Source organism: Pelodiscus sinensis, chromosome 1 (assembly GCF_049634645.1).
Source record: "Pelodiscus sinensis isolate JC-2024 chromosome 1, ASM4963464v1, whole genome shotgun sequence".
NCBI classification, from domain to species: Eukaryota; Metazoa; Chordata; order Testudines; family Trionychidae; genus Pelodiscus; species Pelodiscus sinensis.
Window position 1 is genome coordinate 301,389,745 of NC_134711.1, and position 20,226 is coordinate 301,409,970.

At 42.4% G+C, this 20,226-nt stretch overlaps 1 protein-coding gene across 5 annotated transcripts in view; it reads right to left on the reverse strand.

Moving 5' to 3' along the window:
• Positions 1-20,226, reverse strand: part of CDK8 (cyclin dependent kinase 8) — a 180,476-nt gene that overhangs the window by 151,673 nt on the left and 8,577 nt on the right. Inside the window, exon 2 of one of the 5 annotated variants that reach the window (XM_025179387.2) lies at positions 15,771-15,901. The exons of the other annotated variants lie outside the window; for them this stretch is intronic. The gene's annotated coding sequence lies outside the window, so the exon portion shown is untranslated. The remainder of the gene's footprint in view (positions 1-15,770; positions 15,902-20,226) is intronic. 5 annotated transcript variants of the gene reach the window in all.

A 20,226-nucleotide genomic window follows, 5' to 3' on the forward strand; every position in this document is an offset into this window, starting at 1 on the left:
ACAAGGAGAAGTCTGGAGATAAATGTGAGAAGGGAGAGACAGGCAGTATAAACAAAAGTGAAACTGTTTGAGCATTATATTTCAGAAGTCTTGAGGTCTTTCTGAGTGTAGCCTTCATTGATTTGAGATCTGCTATACCATCCTCTTGCTAGATTGCTGATATTAATCAAATGCATTATTTACCCGATTTCCACCCATATGACAGCACTTTTAATAAGCAATGACAGTTCAGGAATTTAACTACTAAAACGCATATCAACAAAAGACAGTTATATTGAGTACTTTTTTGTTTTGGCTCCCACCCATGGGCTGCGTGTTGAGCCCCACATAAACCCAAACTGCACCGTGGGCTGCAAACAAACGGTGATGCACTGGGAGGGTGGAGGGTGGTACCTTCTACCTGCTACCTTCCTTGTTCAGCCTTCCCTGCAGCTGGCTGCAAAAGAGAACTATGATTGCCTGATATCTGTAGAGACACAAGTAAATATAGCAGTGGCAGCCCACTAGGGACTAACCCTAGCGGACCACCACTTTTATTTCCCATCCCCCCAGGTTTAGGCACATGCTTAGTTCCACTGAAGCAATAGCATGGAAGCACATGTAACACCTGGGATGTAAAGAAAGCCTTGCTATCATAGAAGAGTATTTTTAAAATCAATTTCTAAACATGTGGTAAAACACTCAAAGAGGGTAAGCCAATTTTCAAGTTGACAGTTAACGGTATCACTGACCAACCATGAGAGTCAGAAGTGAAAAGCATCTCATAGTTGATCATTGGTTGCATGGGTTACGATGCTAGAAGTGTTGAGCTGAAATTCTGGAATAGGCCAAAACATTCCACATCTTTTCCCTGTAGAAGAATTAAGCTTTTTATCAAGACACAAAGTGGATGAGGTAATATCTTTTACTAGACCAATTTCTGTTGGAGAAAAATGCTTTCAAGGTTACACACAGCACTTCTTTCAGGTCTTTGTAAGCTCGACAGTTGGTCCAATAAAAAGACATTACTTCACAATTTTGTGTGTCTAACATTCTAAGACCAACTTGGCTATAAGGACACTTGAGCATGTTGATATTTCACCTGCATTCTTTCTTACTTTTTTTTTTTAAAAGCACATCACAGTTTCAGAAATACTTTGATTTTTGAAAAAGCTAACTAATGTTTTCAATAGAAGTGCAGCAACCATTGAAAATATTTTTCCTATAAGGTATTAAGTTATTAGGGCATAATCTGAGTATTTCATAGATTACTAGAAAAGATAATACCAGGTTGTTTCATTAAATGACATGGTTTTAGCACTATTTGCATTCAAAATAATGCACATGTATCTTGTATAACTACATGTGTTTCTTAAGAAAATATTGCTCTGTTTAATTAGTGGTTTCAGCTTTCCTTCCTGAAGAAACTTAGATTTCAAAAAATATTACATGTTTATAGTAGTCAGTTCAGAAACTTGAAAGAGAATATAAAATGGCATAAGGATTGTATGAAGTTTAAAGACTCTGATTCAGAAATAACAACAAGCTCGTAACATTTTTTGAAACATTCATTGAATTATTTGTATTTTAAATGCACTCCTGGCTAGTGATTTCCAAATACATTTTATTTATCTGTGTTTTGCTCATATTGAAGCACACCACAAATTTATACTGCTTTAAAAAAGGGGATTCTCAGTGAATTTAAATGTCACAAGTTTCTTTAGTCTCCACCTCATTCCACAAGGACTAACAGTTAATTCAAACTAAGGGGTTTTTCTCGGAATCCCGCTTCTCTGCTGCGTGTAGATGCAGATAGTTACTTTGGGCTAGTCAGTTTCCAAAATGGTGACCAGCCGGGAATATGCTAATCAAGCGTGGGATATTTAAATCCCGCACTTCATTAGCAATTTCGGTCGCTCTCCTTAGCCTCCCTAGTTCGAACTAGGGGGCTAGTGTAGACATACCCAAAGTGATGAACAAGTTTTATTCATCAGTAACAGTGCATGAAGTGCGCTCAAATATAACAGCAGTCTATATACAACATTCCCTAGAATATTGTCAGAACACTTAGCACTTTGAATTTGTCTAAGATCTTGCAATACATTAGTTAAAAACATAAAAAGTGAACTACTTTCACAATGCTGGAACTCCTGTGTGGTTAGTGTTACTAGAAACCCAAGGAAGGAAATAATGGCTCTCTACACTTAGATCAGCAGAGGAAGAAAGAGAAAGATTATACAGGATAGAATCATAGAACACTTGGACTGGAAGGGGCCTTGAAGTCATCGAGTCCAGTCCCCTGCCCTCATGGCAGGACCCAGTACCATCTACCATCCCTGATAGATGTTTATCTAACCTGTTCTTAAACATCTCCAGAGACGGAGATTCCACAACCTTCCTAGGCAACTTATTCCAGCATTTAACCACCCTGATGGTTTTTCCTAAAGTCCAACCTAAACCTCCCTTGCTGCAGAATGCAGGGATGGAAGGGATTACTGACAAAAGTTCAGTGTATTAGATAGCTTTCAAAAGGGGAAATATGGTAGGTGGGAGTTGGAGCAGTTAGAAACATTCTGTCTCCCTCCAAGAAACAAAAAACAGGACTATGTAGTACTTTAAAGACTAACAAGATTGTTTATTAGGTGATGAGCTTTCGTGGGCCAGACCCACCTCCTCAGATCAAATAGTGGAAGAAAATTGTCACAACCATATATGCCCCAAAGGATACAATTTAAAAAAAATGAGCACATATGAAAAGGACAAATCAAATTTCAGAACAGAAGGGGGATGCGGGAGGGGAGGGAGGGCGTAAATGTCTGTGAGCTGATATTAGAGGTGATAATTGGGGAAGCTTTGTAATGGGTAAGATAATTAGAGTCTTTATTCAAACATAGGCGTAAAGTGTCGAATTTTACTCTTGGGTGAACGCCATATGGTCGGATGACTTGTTACTGTGTAGTTTATCAATTTGTTCAAAAACCTCCTCCAATGACACCTCAATATGGGACAATTTCTCAGCTGTGTAACCTAAAAAGAATGACTCAGGTTTGAGGATCTGCCTCAAATCCTCAGCCATGAAAACCTAGGCAAAGAATTAATTTAGCTTCTCCACAATGACCTTATCGTCCTTGAGTGCTCTTTTAATCCAGTGGTTCCACTGGTTGTTTCGCAGGCTCTCTTCTTCTGATGTACTTTTAAAAATTGCTATTATTTTGATTTTTTGGTCGCTGTCCTTAAAAATCATTTTTGCCCTTCCTAATTATATTCTTACATTTCATTCGACAGAGTTTATGCTCCTTTCTATTTTCCTCATTAGGATTTAACTTCGACTTTTTAAACAATACCTTTCTCTCTCGCTACTTCTTTCTTTTTATAGCCCCTCTAATTTCCTTAGCATTGCAGATCAGGCGGTCGGTAATAAATTCCTATTGCTATATTCATACCAGAGAATGGGATTACTATCCATAACGATTCTATGGACTAGTTTGATTCATTTAAGATTTTTACTTCATTTGATTCTATGCACTCTTTCACATATATTGCACTCCTCCACCAGCATGACCTGTTCCTTCCTTCCGATATATTTTGTACTCTCCCTGGTATTACTGAGTCCCATTGATTATCTTCATTCCACCAAGTTTCTATGATGCCTATTATATCAATATCCTTATTCAATATGAAGTACTGTAGTTCCCCAAGCTTATTATTTAGGCTTCTAGCATTTGTATATGAACACTTTAAAAACTGATAATTATTTAGCTGTCTACCATTATCTGATGTGGTTGAATGTGACTTTCATTTGACTGTTTCTCATCTGATCTTACCCATATCTTATCTTCCATCCTCCTCTTTACTGGGACAGAGAATCTCTATTAATAGACCATCCCTTTAGGGATGTGTCTGTCTGATCCATATGCTCCTCTGCACCTGTCGGCTTTCCTTCAGCCCTTAGTTTAAAAACTGCTCTTTGACCTTTTTAATTGTAACTGCCAGCAATTTGGTTCCATTTTGGTTTAGGTGGAGCCCATCCTTCCTGTACAGGCTCCCTCTTTCCCAAAAGTTTCCCCAGTTCCTAATAAATCTAAACTCTTCCTCTCTATACCATAGTTTCATCCACACATTGAGATCCTGCAGTTCTGTCTGTCTTCCTGGCCTTGTGCATAGAACTGGTGGCATTTCAGAGACCATAATCACAGAGGTCCTAGATTTCAACCTTTTTCTTATCAGCCTAAATTTGGCCTCCGGGATCCCTGATCCCGCATGCCCTGAGGTCACCTGATGCAGGGAAGGCTGAACAAGGAAGGTAGCAGGTAGAAGGTACCACCCTCCACCCTCCCAGTGCATCACCGTTTGTTTGCAGCCCACGGTGCAGTTTGGGTTTATGTGGGGCTCAACACGCAGCCCATGGGTGGGAGCCAAAACAAAAAAGTACTCAATATAACTGTCTTTTGTTGATATGCGTTTTAGTAGTTAAATTCCTGAACTGTCATTGCTTATTAAAAGTGCTGTCATATGGGTGGAAATCGGGTAAATAATGCATTTGATTAATATCAGCAATCTATTTGATTAATAGATGCGGCCCGTGCGTTTGTAGTCTTGCCTTAATCTTTGTATTCATACCCATCAGTGTGAAAGAAGCTATTTGCATGTACAGGGCTTGACAAATTGCTGTTTCTACTCGCACATGGCGAGTAGATTTCATCTGGTCGCTCTGTTCACCGGAGGCGTATGCATGCGCAATGCGGATCTTGCGCATGCGCAGTGCGGGGCTGGCGAGTAGATTTTGCCACCATTTGTCAAGCTCTGTGCATGTACATGCATCCACGCTTAAGTTGCAGTCCTTGGCACATAATGCAAGTATCATTGAGGCTCCCGGGGCTTCCAAAGTTGAGTAGCCCTGGTCTACATCTATCCTGAAAAATGATCTTTGATTCTCACTCACCTTTGGAGATAGGCCAGTCCTCACCTGCGGATACCACTCACGGCCTGAAGCAAGTGCTCACCAGCAGCTACTCACTGTGCCACAGGAATACTTGCCCAGGAGCCTCTCTGCAATGGACCCCATTGCCAACTCTGTCAACATACCTATACAAGTGACAGCATCATAGGACCTGGCCACATGAGCCACATCATTGCAGGCTCATCCACTTGCACATCCACTAATGTGATGTATGCCACTGAGTGCCAGCAATGCCTCTCTGCCATGTATATTGGCCAAACCAGTCTCTGTGCCAAGGGATAAATGGACACAAATCAGACATCAAGACAAGTAACCTGCAGGAGAACACATTTAAATCCACTACTGAATGTTCAGGGAGGTTAAATTAGCCATCCTTCTACCAAACCAAAAAAAAAAAACCCCACAAACAAAAAACCTTAAAACCAGATTACCAAGGGAAACAGCAGAGCTACAATTCATTTGCAAATTCAATACAATCATATTTGCTCTGAATAATGATTTAAATTGGTTTTCACTTCCTTTTTTGTTGTTCTCTCTCTCTCTCACACACACATACACAAACAAACATTGCACCTCTGAAAACTGGCACTCTTCCTGGACCATGGATGCTCCTGGACCAAAGAGCCCAGGAGCCTAAGGGCCAGAGAGCCAGCCTGGGCTGGGGGCAAGACAGTTGGGAGCCATGGGACTCGAATCTCACAGCTGGAGCCCCACAGCAGTCCTGCAGCGGGACCCCCGTAGCACCCCATGGCAAGCAGGGCCCCATGACAGGAATTAGAGCCTATGCCACCCAGGGAGTGCTCAGCAGCTGGGCAAGCAGCCCAATCATGTTGGGAGGTAGGCAGCAAGGCAGAGTGCCTGCTAGGGCAGCTTACCAGCAGCAGGAAATGGGTTTGAGGACCTTACCTGATCTGGCAAATTCTCTCATTAGGGACTGAAGTTGGTCAGGTCCTGATGGTGTCAGACTAGGAAGGTCTAGGATGGTGTCAACCTATATGTGGGTTTTATCCACGAAAGCTTATGCCCTAATACATCTGTTGGTCTCTAAGGTGCCATTTTTTGCTTGCTAACCAGAGTTAAGAAGCTATCTATACAGTTTTGATGTACTACTACCCATTGATCAGGCTGCCTAAGACGCAGTTTGATGGAGATTGTTGCTTAAGAGTCAGCTTTGTGCTAAGTATTATGTAACACCTCTGAAGATTCTTACACAGGGCTGGAATGATTAAGGTGGTCACATTACAATTAGTCACTCTACAGTCTACATCTGGAACAAGAGCCAGAAAGCAAGGATTGATTGCAAGGAGGTTCAGCTGGCAGGACCTATAAAGTCAGGAAGCTAGTGACCAACTAGGGCAGCAGTCACTCCAGATTAAGAGGGAACCAGGTTTAGAACTGGTACCCCCCAGAGAGGGGGAGAAGATACCAGAGAGTAGGAAGCCATCCAGGGAAAGCCCTGGCTGGGTTGATTTAGTTGGGATTGGTCCTGCCTTGGACAGCAGGCTGGACTTGATGACCTCCTAAGGTCTCTTCCAGCTCTATGATTCTATGGAAGAAGCAGTGAAGGCTGAAAGAGTAAAGCCCAAAACTTCCGGCTAAGGGTCCATAGACTGGAACCAGAATAAAGGATGGGCCCAGGTTTCCCTACCTGCCACTAAATGAGTGGCACGTGAGGCAGGGAATGGAACTGCTGAAGGAAATACTTGGATATATCCCAGAAGGGGGAACTCTGGGCTGCGTCACGAAAAGGACACTGCAGTTCCTGGAATGAGAGAGAGGATGCACACCAGAGAGTGAGAGCATGTGAGCACATTATGGCATGCAAAAGCAGAAAGGGGTGTCATCCTGATGATCTAATCCCCAGAAAGGCCAGACTAGCAGCAAGTGGAGCACCTCTTGACAGCCTGTCAGCTGAAAGAGACACCAATGCTTTATCTAGAACATAAGAAAATAAGAACGGCCATACTGGGTCAGACCAACTGTCCATCTAGTCCAGTACCCTGTCTGCCAACAGTGGCCAATACCAGATGCCCCAAAGGGAGGGAACACAACAACAGGTAATCATCACGTGATCCCTCTCCTAGCACCCATTTACAGACAATAGCATCTACATTAGGGATGCCAGAGTTTAAGTGATTAACCAATTAACTGACAAGCTGCGCCCTCCCTCACCCCCCATTGTAGGCTCTGCAGTTTAGGAGCCAGAAGGCTCTGTGGTCCGGTACAGGCCGGATCCCAGCAGCCAATCCACAAGAACAGGACTGATAGAGGCTGCCTCCTGCTTCTGGGAGCCAGCTTCTGAGCCCACAGCAAAGCCTCCCCGAGAGCAGAGCTACTGGCCTCTGCTGGCCCCACTCCTGGGGAGCTGGCTTTACTGCAGCAGTAGAGCCTCCCCTGGAGTGAGGTCGGCAGGGACTGGCAGCCTCACGCCCAGGGAGGCTTTGCTGCCGACTCTTCAGTATAAAGCTCAAATAACCAGTTATCTTTTTAAGTGTCTTTTCACATACATTCATAATCTACATAGGGATTAAAAAACAGGTCTGGCCTGGGTCAACTGACCCAGACATGAGGGGTTTGGGCTCAGAGGCAGAAAAATGTGGTATACGTGTTCAGCTCTGTTCCTGGAAGGGTGGAGGCTGTCAGAGTTCAGCCTGGAGCCTGAGCCCAAATATCCTCTCAGTAATTTTTAGCCACACAATCCTGTGTCAACTAAACCAGGCCAGCCACAGTTCTTTTACTCTTATGTGGACAGGTAACTATGAGTCTCTTGCTTGAAGTGCAAAATATTTAATAGTTAAACCAGTGATGGGTTTAACATCTTAAAGACATGAGGGAAAATTTAGATAAAAACCAGAAGATTAAATGCCTTTCCCATAAGACAAAATAAATGGACAAAACGTAGTCAAGAATATTCAGTGCTGTGGGTCAACAGACTAATACATTTGCATAAATAGATTTTACTTTATTTCTTCCTGTAGTTTATATTTAATGACCATCCCATAATGGCCTCACCATTCAAACGCTTCAATATTCCTTGAGGGGAATAAACTCCTAGCTGTAGTGTTTTATCCAGAGCCATTTAAAAGTGCAAATTCAATTAGCCAAGGGGATAGCATTTAGTCATTTTATTAGTAGCTGTGTATATAAAAAATAAATCAGTGAATGCAAAATTAGACATCTACAAAATACAACAATAAAACAGGACTAATCATGGTTTTAATTTTATTAGTTTCCAAGTCTGTTAAAACCATCATAAGATCACTTTCCAAACTGAGTCATCTATTATACCACACTGCCGATCTATTTGTAACATGTAAACTCTGCTGGAAATTAACCTCCTCCCTTAGCTGCTGTATACCAAGTACTAAGATGACATGCTCTAGAATGACAAGAGTTATTTCCGTGTTTCAATTAATGTGGGCAGGTGGCCACCCATTTGAAATTTCTCAGAACACAGGTGTGTGGGTAGAAACCTTCAGACTAATAGTTCCTTTGAGCAACAACTTCTGATCACCGATCTGTAATTTCAAGCTCGCAATTCTCTTTGCAAATCTCTCTGCTTGAGCACCCTACATAGCAGCAACAAATTCCATAAATTGTTAAAACATTTTCATTGTATACTGTGCTTTAGAACTCATCTGTTCTCTTTTCTTATGCTAGACTGGATATCTTTTATCTAAAGATCGGGGGTTTTAGTAGGAATACCACTGAATACCAATTTCACAGAACAGATATAGCACTGCAGGAAGACACACAAAATGCCAGGGATGTTTTAACTAGACCAAAACTAACAGATGTCAGAAATATCCAGCAATAGCTCATCCATTGCAGGTGGTCCTTAGTTTGTAACTCATGTTCCAGTGGGTAGAGGGCTGCCTCCTACCATCACCGAGTACTAGTGCTACTGCTGGAACCCCACTCTCCCCTCATAGTAGGTCAGGGGTGGGCAATAATTTTTGATGGCAGGCCACTCCAAGACCTTGGTCAAGGGCGGCACTCTTCCATGATATTAAGCGATCTGGGATGAAGGTTGGGTGCAGAAGGGAGCTTGGGGTAAGGAGGCAGTTGTGATCTGGGGCACTGGACTCGAGTGCAGGGGGTTGGATAGTGACCTAGGACAGGGAATGGAGATACAGAAGAGGGTGCAGGTATTTGGGTTGAGAGCTAGGGCAGGAGGACTGATCTTGGGCAGGGGCTTGGGGTGCTGAATGTGGGAGGGGATATGGGTACCGGGGAGGGGAGGGGGAGAAGAGGATTTGTCTATGTGGAGTAGGGGGTAGGAGTGGGAGGCACAGAGCTGGGAAAGGAAGGACCAGGGGTGCCAGAGGTAGGCTCTGCTAGGAGACTTACCAGCCAGCAACCATTCCTGAATCAGCCACCCTGCCTGCCCTGCCCCACACAGGCTGCAGCCATGTGCTCTGGAGCCCCTTGTGCTTCCTGGCTGCCTGTTATTGAAACAGGCAGCTCCCTCTGGCCAGAAACCCGCCAATGAGGTTGTGCTAGGGGTGGGAGCAGCTCCTAAAGCTTCCCTCTTCCCCTCCAGACTCTCAGTTTTTAAAGAAAAGCTGCCCTGCAGCCATGTTTCTGAGCAGCATGCAGGTGGGGTGAGGCAAACAGGGAGCCTGCTTGGGGCTCCCCGCAGTGTTCACAGGCTGGATCTGATGGCTTGGTGGGCTGGATGTGGCCCATGGGCTGTATTTTCCTCAGGCCTGTATTAGGTAAAGGGGGTGGGGAAGAGTGTATTGTCTGGTACAGCGAAGAGACAACAGGCATTCCCATGTCTCTCCCCACCATCATCAGCACATGCCTTCTCCCAAAATATTCTCCACTTATTTGAGAAATGGACCCCATCCCACCCCCCACCACTTGCACTAGGCACCTGTCTGTCATCAGGCAGCAACAGCCATTTACTTGGCTGCCTCTCCTCATCCTGCCAGACAATTCTTTCTTTCCTAGTAATTGTTATAAATGACATCCACTACTCTGTGGGAGAGGTATACCCCACTTCTCTGAATTACTCAAGTATGGAGTATGCACTTTTGTGATCAACAAGCACTTTCCTGCTCACATAATTTAGCCACCAGCAACTGTACCCCTCTCTTCACCTTGTCCATGCTTGCTTGCTTACTAACTAGCTGACTAACTAAATAGAAAAATCAGGCATCTTCCGTTCTAGACCAAAAGCCAGGTTATGGTTGTGGCAGAGACAGCAAAGAAAGACAGTGCTGGAGTCTACCCAGGCCACAGAAAGCTTAAATACATGGATTCACCCATCCTGAGGACACCGCCAGGTTTGAAAAGGCTATAGATATCCCAACCTTCCTAGCCAACTATCACAATCTATATAGTCTATCCTAGTCTGGCAGTCCAGCTGCTATCAAGTGGAGTTTGCATTCCAAGCTGCTGCCAGCTCTCAGAAAATCCTGGAAAGAAAGCAAACCCTTTAACACCCAATCCTTGTGTGGGAACACCTAAGCCCCTTGCCAAAGGGAAACTTTGAGCACCACAGCTGTGTCACTACTCCTGAAATGCCCTGAAAAAAATGTATATGCTGTCTCCTCCCACCCACATCAATTATTTCAGCCCAGAAAAGTGGCCAGCTCCCCCATGATAATTCCATTCTCACTCAGCATTCTAAAAAGAAAGGGAGGCGCAGCCATCCTACCTCTTAAAAGCCCACTCCAAGACCCCCTGCCCAATGGGAATCCTCTCCACTGTGCAGGAACCACTAGACCCCTCAATGTGAGTGTCTGCAGTCCTGAGAAAACTATGCCTCCACCCACTTCTTCCTCATGTTAATTTATACAGCATTCCAGCACTATATCTGCAGATGCAGGAGTGCTCAGATACTAGACAGCTGCAGTGCTTCTGCTGCTTCTCATGATTCTTAAAATTAACAGTAGAATGGAATTGCAAAACTCCAGTCAGTGTCAGTGGTATGATTCAGAGCCCCTGAAACTAACATGATTAACGTCATTCTGATGCTGCTATGAGCCAGACAAGGGAGTTATTCAAGGACTGGCAAACTCAGGGTTGCAAAGCTAAGTCTGAGAAATGGGTTTTTCTGAAGCACATGAAAGAAAGTAAGGTTGCTTCACTCATGACATGCAGGAAGCAATTGAAGCAAATAGCACACCATGAAAAGAGAAAGCACAAGCTGGGCTAATGTGGGAGAATGCAGGCACTAAGAACTGGAAGGAACACAAGAAAAAACTACTTTTTAAAGTTTCAGTGGCTTTAGTGTGGTTATTATAAACATTTCGTTTCCAAGTGCACAATTTTTTTTAAAATCTGTATTTTAGAGAGTCAGAATTAGGGATAGAACACCACAGGTTAGGAGCTTTAAAATTTCATAGGGGACGTCTACATAGCAGGGCTAAAGTCAAATTAAGCTACGCAACTTCAGCTAAGTTAATTGTGTAGCTTAAGTCGAAGTAGCTTAACTCAGCTTTAGGTATAGTCTACATAACAGGAAGTTGAAGGAAGAAAGCTCTTCCTTCGACTTGCCTTACTCCTCATTAAACGAGGGTTACAGGAGTTGGCTTAAGAAGTCCTCCAGCTCAACATTATTTTGACATAAAGACTTGTAGTGTAGACACACTCTGTGCTATTTTGGAACAACATCAGTTATTCCCTTACTGGCCTAGGCCATATTTTAATAGAAAGACTGTCTCATGACACCTGATTTCCCATTTGCAATAATGCTACTATGTAGCCTACTACAGCAATTGCTTACTAGGAAGGAAATTTAGTGTAGTTTATGCCTACTGCTAAAATTAAGCAGGTAGAAACAGAAGCACCTAATACCACATGACCAGTCAACTGCGCAGACCAGCAAGTACTCTAGCAACCAGAGTTTGGAAACTACTGACAGATTACGAATGAAAAACAGAAACTTTTCAGAGCCTGGACTAGATGATCACCACAATCTCTCTAATACTCTCTTTCAAAGTGTCTAATGAAACCAAAATGTTCTAGTTATCTATTTATCCCATTAGCAAATATTTCCTTTTTAAGTCTAATCTAAAATGGCCACGTACATTTGAGGATGATACTACTTGCTAAACAACCTCTATATGAAGGAGTTCTCCATCTTTTATTCTTACTTAAATATCATTTGACCATGTTGTCCTTTGAAAGGATTTTCCCTGAAATAACTAAGCCACAGATTTGTCTGCATCCTCTAAAATAGTCTCGACATAAATTATTCAACAAGCTACAGAACAGACAAGAACCTTCTCTATCCTAGAAAATGTTTGCATCTAGTAATTTTCTCTCCAATAGGGAACCATGATCTTCTTCTTAAGGCATTAAGACTCAGAATATACAGATGCAATTCCCAGCTCTGTCAGAAACTTTGTTCGACCCTGGATGTGTCACTATTAGAGATGTTAGAATGCATTTATTTTGGTAAATGTGTAATCGCTGAACGTTTACACAGTGGGGGAGAGGAGAGGAAAGGCAGCTCCACATTAGCCAATGTGCATGGGGAGCCATCTGGCTTTTAAGCTGGTACCCCACAAGCAATCACCTGTTCCCACCCCACAGTTGCCTCGGATACCAAAGCAGCAGTGCGGGGAGAGAGAGGTGTCTAGTTAACCTTCAAATTTACACACAATAAGTCCAGGTTGGGATCATCGGTTAAATGTTCACATGCATACACTATCACTGCCCTAGTCACTAGTCTAGCTGCAAAATGGGTATCATAGCCCTAAGGAGTGAAGGATAAACTCAAACGTCTGAAGTGTTCAAGTATTATAACAATCATTGCTGAAGCCTTATAAAATATCTGACAGCTATAGATATTCTTAAAGTAAATTTGTAACTATTTAAGACCTTTTTTCCCCAAAATGAGGAATCTACTGCTAAAAATAGTCAGCAATAGTTAATTTTACTAGTGTACACATGGCTCATATACAATGATTCCAGCAAACTAAAAAGAAAACTGGTGCTACTCAAGGAATGCAAGATCATTTGATTTAACATGGTCTGGAAGTTTCTTTGCCTAGGGTTTGTACAAATGAGGTTCCATCTTTTTCCATGCACAGAATTATGTTATACTTCATATTTTTAATATAATGATCCCCATCCAAGGACTAGCATATTAGTTTAAATCATATTTGATAACCATTTAACAAGTTACCGATTCTCTAATATTTGCATTAGACAAGATACTCGTGATATTGCTTTCTAGTAGTCAGTCTAATTTAGCACTCTGATTCTCAAGTCAAGAATTTGGAAGGCAACTTTGTTTCCAAAGTACCATAAATACATACTATGCTTTTGATGCTATCGAATAGAAGGAGTAATGACAGCAACCCTGAAGCTTGCTGAAGTAACTAGTCTCCTACCTCATCTTTTATAAGTCTGGTCTTTCCAGAAGATCTTCTCCACCTGGACTATTATCTCTCTCTTAATTTTATACTGCCACTCACTGCAGGAATTGAGCAACTTCCACATAAAATTAATAGCAACAGTCAAGCTCCCAGCAGATTTCCTGGAGTCTGTCATTTTACCCTTAAAAAAGGAAGAAATATCAGTTTGGGGTAGACATGGTTTTTAATTTTTTAGCTTTTCAGGGGATGAAGATTGATAGGGATTTATTAAGTAGAAAGGTATGTCAATGTTGAACGTCAATTCTTATTGTAGGAAGGCTTTTTCAAAGAGATTTAGCAGCATTTCCTGAAGATCGTCAGACACTGTATTCACCTGAACTCCTTCACTTGACAAAGCTTTATCCCCTGCTCTGAGTAGTTTTGTCCTGGGCTTCAAGATCTGCATCAGCCCAGAGGAGCACAGCTGTTCCAGAAGTTCATAAATCAAAATTCCATCTTTGATATAGCTGAAGCTTGAAGTTGCTCTGACAACTAGAACCAAAGCCTTAAACTAGTAACAAAAACTGAGCACCAGTAGAGGAACTTGAGCACAAGCCCCATATGCTCATAACAGCATAAATCAGAGAGAAGATGGGCATCTATATCCTATCTGAGCAGAAATCTGAGCTTCATCTTTCGTTTAGATACAGTAAATTTCTATAATTAAGCCTGGAAGTGATGAACGCATGAATCACTGAGGCCCATTCCTCACTGGGAGGAAAGAAACAAAGTTTCCTAGCAACCTGGTGATGGAAAAAGTCACTTTTGATATTGATTCTCCCTGGCAGTCACGCTTATTGAGGAGTGTCAAACAGGACCTCAGGGCTTTATACCACTAAGAACTGAGAGCTATATGCCATCAGTGGAAATTGGAGACATATTAGCTTTCTTATCAGCACTTTCACATTTTCATAGTAGCTGAGGTTGCATCAGTTGAAAATCATCAGCATAGCTCATGGAGTCTCATTGTCTCTCTCACTGCTCTCTCAAAAAAAAGAAAAAACGTAAACAACAAATAGACTACTAGCACCTTTAAAGACTAACAAAACATGTAGATGGTATCATGAGCTTTCATAGGCGCAACCCACTTCTTCAGAAGACAGGAGTATTAGACGTCCGATCCAAGAATAAATAAAGGGGAGGGGAGAATAAAAAGAGAGATAGTGAGTAGATGGTTCAAATAGTTACAACAGGCTGATAAGGAAAAAAAAAGTACCACAATTGTTTGGTTGGTAGGTTAAGTCATAGGATGTGGAAGATAGCGTGTGAGCCAGCCCATGCCTTTGTTCATACCATTTGCATAAGAATTAAACTTGTAAATGAAGTTAAGTTCCAATCCTTCCCTGTGTATTTGGCTTGTGAAATTGTCCTGACACAAAATGGTGACTTAGGAGATCCATTAATGAGTATCCAGGTAGAGTAAAGTGTTCTCCAACAGGTTTTTGTTTATTGCCTTTTCAGATATCTGATTTGTGTCCATTAATTCTTTTCTGTATAGACTGTCCAATTTGGCCAGTATACATGGCAGTGGGGCATTCATTGTTGGCATTTGATGGCAAGATCACATTAGTGGATGTGTCGTTAAATGAGCCTCTGATTTGGTGGCCAATGTGGTCGGGTCCAGTAATGAAATCGCTTGTGTACATGTGTGCTAAGAGTTGGCACAGAGGCTAATTGCAGGGGTGGGTTCCTGGGTGATTATGATGGAGGTGTGTTGCATGGTTATTGAAAATAATTTGAGATTAGGGGGTTGACTGCTCTCATAGATATTGAAGAGAATTAGGGACCATTTGGATCCCTGCAGGACCCCACAAGTGAGAGCATTAAGGGAAGAGCTACTACCCATCACTCTTTTGGGTTCTGCTAGAAAGAATTAGCCACAGCCACTGTAATACTGGGCCATCCATTACTGCTGAAGTCATCTAGGTGGGTTAGCAGCACCTTGTGATCCACTGTGCCAAAAGCTGCAAAAAAGTTCAAGCAGCACAAAAATGGAGATCCTGAAACTGATCATGGTTGTAAGGAGAGCATATTTTTCATGCAAATAGAGCTGTGCCCCGTTCCAAATGTGCGACATCAAGATGTCAGTTGATGTCATAACACATGCTGGAGTTTGGTGGTTGCTACCATCTCTGCTACTAAGCTGTAGAAGCAGTAAACTGCTTACCCATGGCTACAGTTGTGCGCTTTAGCCTTGACAAATGCATCTTCACATCACTGTGGCCCAAAAAAGTTGTTTTATACACAATTAAGGTGTATAAAAAAAATCATAAGCCAATATTCAATGACTACATCAGTTACAATATTCCCATCATCTGATCAACAAAACCCTAAAAACTAGTTTCTAGTTAATAAACTATAGCTTGGAACGCAAATTTTAGGTGATTTTAAAGTATAAAAGATCAAGAATACATTAAACCCCATTAATGAAATAGAATGCTCATTTATCACTGTACCTAGAACACGAGGTAGCAACATGGGGATAGTTGACTTCCTTCTAGCAAACTCTGTCCATTATTTTCCACGTAAGAGTCTGATCACTGTGGTCCAAGCAGCTGTCACATCAGGATTACTCAACTTAATGCAGCTGGAACATGAAGTAGAAACAGGTATTCAAGGCTCCTGTTGAACATATTATCCCTGCACTCATCTCTATGCTTGCTTCCATTACCACATGAAGGCACTGATCGTGAACTTTATACGTGCTGACATATGAAGACCAAGCTGCATCAACAGTCTCTCCACCCATACAAGTGGTGCTCATAATGGAATGACATTGTTAAGCTTGAGTCCTTTCTGTTAATGACTGAGATCTGAGGGGACCGTGAGGTGTGATTGCACCAGCAGATTTTGGGGTGTTCCATAATAAATCAACAGCAACAAGGGCTGAAAAAGCTGTTTTTCTTCAACACTAAGTTTTATTAAACTCCAGTTGAAAAAACCTGCATAGTCCAGAAGTAACATTCAAATGTACAGTTGTACCCCTCTGGGACAATTAACCAAAAAGGACCACATGAAGAGGAAAGATATGAATTCTTGGTGAAGCTAGCCTGTAGGCAAGTTTCTAAAAATGATCAGACTAATCCAAAGCGAATGCCTTTAGACCCTTTAAGAAAACACTGTCAACAGAACAAGTGGAGTGAGAGGATGGTGAGGAAGAAGGAAAATATATCATGAGTTCATCCTCTTACTAGAGAGCAGAACGCTCCATGAAACATACCAGGATCTTCATTATGCAAATTAGGGATGTGAAATATAAACATGTACATGATATGGCACATCAGTTAACATTCATGATTGTATACAAGCTCCTGGTACATGCGGGAAGCCAGCTTAAAAGCTGGTTCCTGGTGCACACCAGCTCCCAGGGAACTGCCTGCCCTCCCCCCACCCGTACTGATGCCTCCAATATAAAAACAGTACCACAGAGGGAGCAGGCAGGAGCTGATAATTGCAGGGAGCCTGCATCCCATGAGCTGATTGCTGCCCCACATGTAAACAGTGAAATTTTCCAGTGGTTACAGAGTTATTAAAATCCATTATCACACCTAAATAGGTAATTACTGCATGTTGCCTAATGGGTATACCTCATAATTTTCTATTCTTACCCTAATCAAACAAAACTTCTCTTTGTAAATTGACTATTTAGAAATCATAGAGCTGGAAGAGACCTCAGGAGGTCATCAAGTCCAGCCCTCTGCCCAAAGCAGGACGTATTCTGTGTGGCAAGGCACAATTCTACATAAACAGAATTGTGCCTTGCCACACAGAATAAGCTTTCAGAAATGTTCAGGGCACTGAGACACATTTATAAGAGCCTAAAAATGTCAGGAAAAAGAGAAAAAACAGTTTAAACAAGCAGAATTCCAGCAGCAGAGTGGGGGCTAACCAGTGTATTGCACTGAATGCAGAAAGTATGATTTTTCTGTTTTGTGGGCAAACTAGTTCATTTGGGGCTAGTAACTTATGATCCTCAGAGCACGAGTACGTGGTCTTGAAACCAAAGTGGCTGAATTGCAGGAGCTAAAGCAGTGGTCTCCGAACTTTTTATGCCCAAGATCTCTTTCTGAATTTAAGGACAACCTAAGATTTACCCTTCCACTTCCCTGAGACCCCCTCTCTCCCACACACTTCCCAGAAGCCCTGCCTCACTCCACCCCACCACTCTTCCTCACTGTCACAGAGAGTCAGGGAGTGTGGGATGCAGGAGAAGATATTGGGTGCTGGCTCAGAGAGGTAGCTCAGGGCTAAGGTGCAAAAGGGGATATGAGATGCTGGTTCACAGGGAGAGGGTCAGGACTAGAGCAGGGAGTTGAGGTGCAAGAAGAGGTTCAGGGTGCTAGATCTGGGCAAGGATCAGGAGGGGATATGGGGTGCTGACTCTGGGAGAGGGCTGGGGATTGGTGTCACCCTCCTGCCAGGTAGCACTTACCACCAGTGACTCCCAGTCAGCGGCGCAGCCCGGGTAAGCCAGGCTCCCTGCATCCCCCGACCCCATACCATTCCCTGAAGGGGCCAATGCACCTCTGTAGCTGAGGACACATGGCTCCACATGCTTCCCCTCACTGCCAGCACCACCTCCTCAACTCCCTCTGGCCACAGTTCCTTGTTCCTGGCCAGTGGGTGCTGTATGGGGCAATGCTTGCAGGCAGGATTAGTATACCAAGACTTCTCCCTTTCCCCTCACCACACAGGGCCGTACTGACCACTTCCAGGAATAGGCTGGCAGCATGGGGCCTGGGCAACTAGGGAGCCCACCATAATAGCAGCTTCATTCCACCACCTAATATCACAATCAACTGGGAGACTCCCTGTGATAGACCGGTTGGTGATCACTGAGCTAAGGGAAGAGGTGGTACACTTCGGCCTCCCTGGTCTGGCACCCTGGGGACCTGATCAGTCCCAAATGAGAGAGTTTGCCAGTTTAGTAAAGGTCAAGGCTCCTCCTCACCACCAGCCTCTGCTCGCAGGCTCCTTTTCCTAGCTGCTGACCTCACGGTCTGCCCTGGACATTGGGCTCTGTTCCCAGCCTCAGCCAAACTCCTGGTCACCAGCCCCTCTGCTGCCAGACTCCCAGCCAGGCCTTTGCTCTCAGCCAGCAGGGTTCTCTGGTCTGGCAACATCCATGGTCTTGCTGGAACATGAAGCCGGAGCAAAGGAAAACAATTGTATAGCTAGAACCATCCTTCCAGATGACATCACTGAGAATATGACCCTGAGGGTGGGAACCCCAGTTATTAGTCAAAAATAAACAGCAGTAATGAAGGATTTGATTATCAAAAATATAGATAGTCGGATTTGTGACAACCAGGATAACTGCATGATGAATAGTCTACCAGATCTGAAAGTTGTGCACCTCTTGAAACATACAGACACATGTACACTCCTGGGGAAGATTGGCAGTCATGGTACACAAGTCCCAGTGACATGGGGAAATGCAAGAGAGAAGTCCTAAAGGCCAAATTAAGACCATTAGAAAAGGGCTTAAAGTCCAGGACTTTCATGTTCGCGTTATCTGAAATGCTCCCAGTAACCACTCAAGCCCACAAACCTAACACTTCTGCCTACTTCTCAGTGCATGAATGAGACTACAGTGCTTGGAAGATGGATTCAAGTTTATTAGGAACTGGGATAACATAAATCAATAAATTATGGCCCAACAGCTATAATCAATGTTGTATGTACTTCACACCAGATTATACCAAGGTGGATTTGATTTACATCAACTGTACTTAAATCACTAAATCAGGAACACTATTTAATTAGAGTTTTCTACACAACAGTCCATTCTTGTTGGTTGTTATAACCTTAATACATATTCTTCACAACTCAGACAGATGTGAGTTTCATTTTTGAAAGATACACACTATACATTTTTAAACAGTGATTTATTTTGAAAACTTTTCAGATTAGGATTACAGCTATATCAAAAATCAGTGATTGTTTGGTCATTTCACTTACCTTTGGTAAATGAAGTAGATATTTATGAAATCATTTGGAGGTGAACTATCTTATTTCAACAGGCTAATCATTAATATTTGGAGGATTTTACCACCCGACAGACATTTAAATTTTTGTATTTAACTAAAACAACTGTTATGTATTCTGGATTTTTTTCTTCAACAGCAAACAATTTTAACAACATAAACATATGAATTTTTGAATTTAGTTAAATTTACAAGTTTCTTAAAATTGCCTTTAACTGAAATAGTTAAATGAAGCATTTAAAAAAAACACCAAAATTAAATAGACTGTCAGCCAGGTCAATATGAGAAACTTAAAAAATTGGCTTCTGAGATAACTCAGTCATCCTCACCTTCATTTTCCTGTTTCTTCATAATCTGGAAAAGAAAAAACAAGCTTTCCTGCTTTTTCAGGTCCCAAATGATTTCTTAATTTCAAATTAATCATTCCAAAGGAAGAAAATATTCTTTCTACACTGTGAGAAGAAACTACTCCTGTTAAAGGGGAGCTCACCACTTCAACAGTCTCTGAATCCAAATGCTTAAGTGACTTGCACCAGTTCACTGGTGTGACTTTCTTTAGAAAGATCAAACATATGTTTTTCGAATGCTTCTCTGAAATTTATTATGGTTGACATCATGGAGGGATGATTGCTGGATGCTTGTGTCATAATCAACTGCTTTTCTTCCGCAGTTAAGGTCTGATCCTGGTACCGAGTATTGAGAATATTTTCAAGAAAGTGAGCTGGAGATATGTAATTTAACTCTGTCATTGCATATTTCTTTTGTTAAGATCTCACCCAGATCCTTCCAAATTTCAACAGCATCAGCAATAAAATAGCTATTTCTCTGCATTTTGTTGAAGGCTACAGAAATAAGCTTCAGGATACTTTGCATGTGTTCAACATTTCTCTTCAGCCCAATGTGGAGACTGTGGCTGTGACAATGC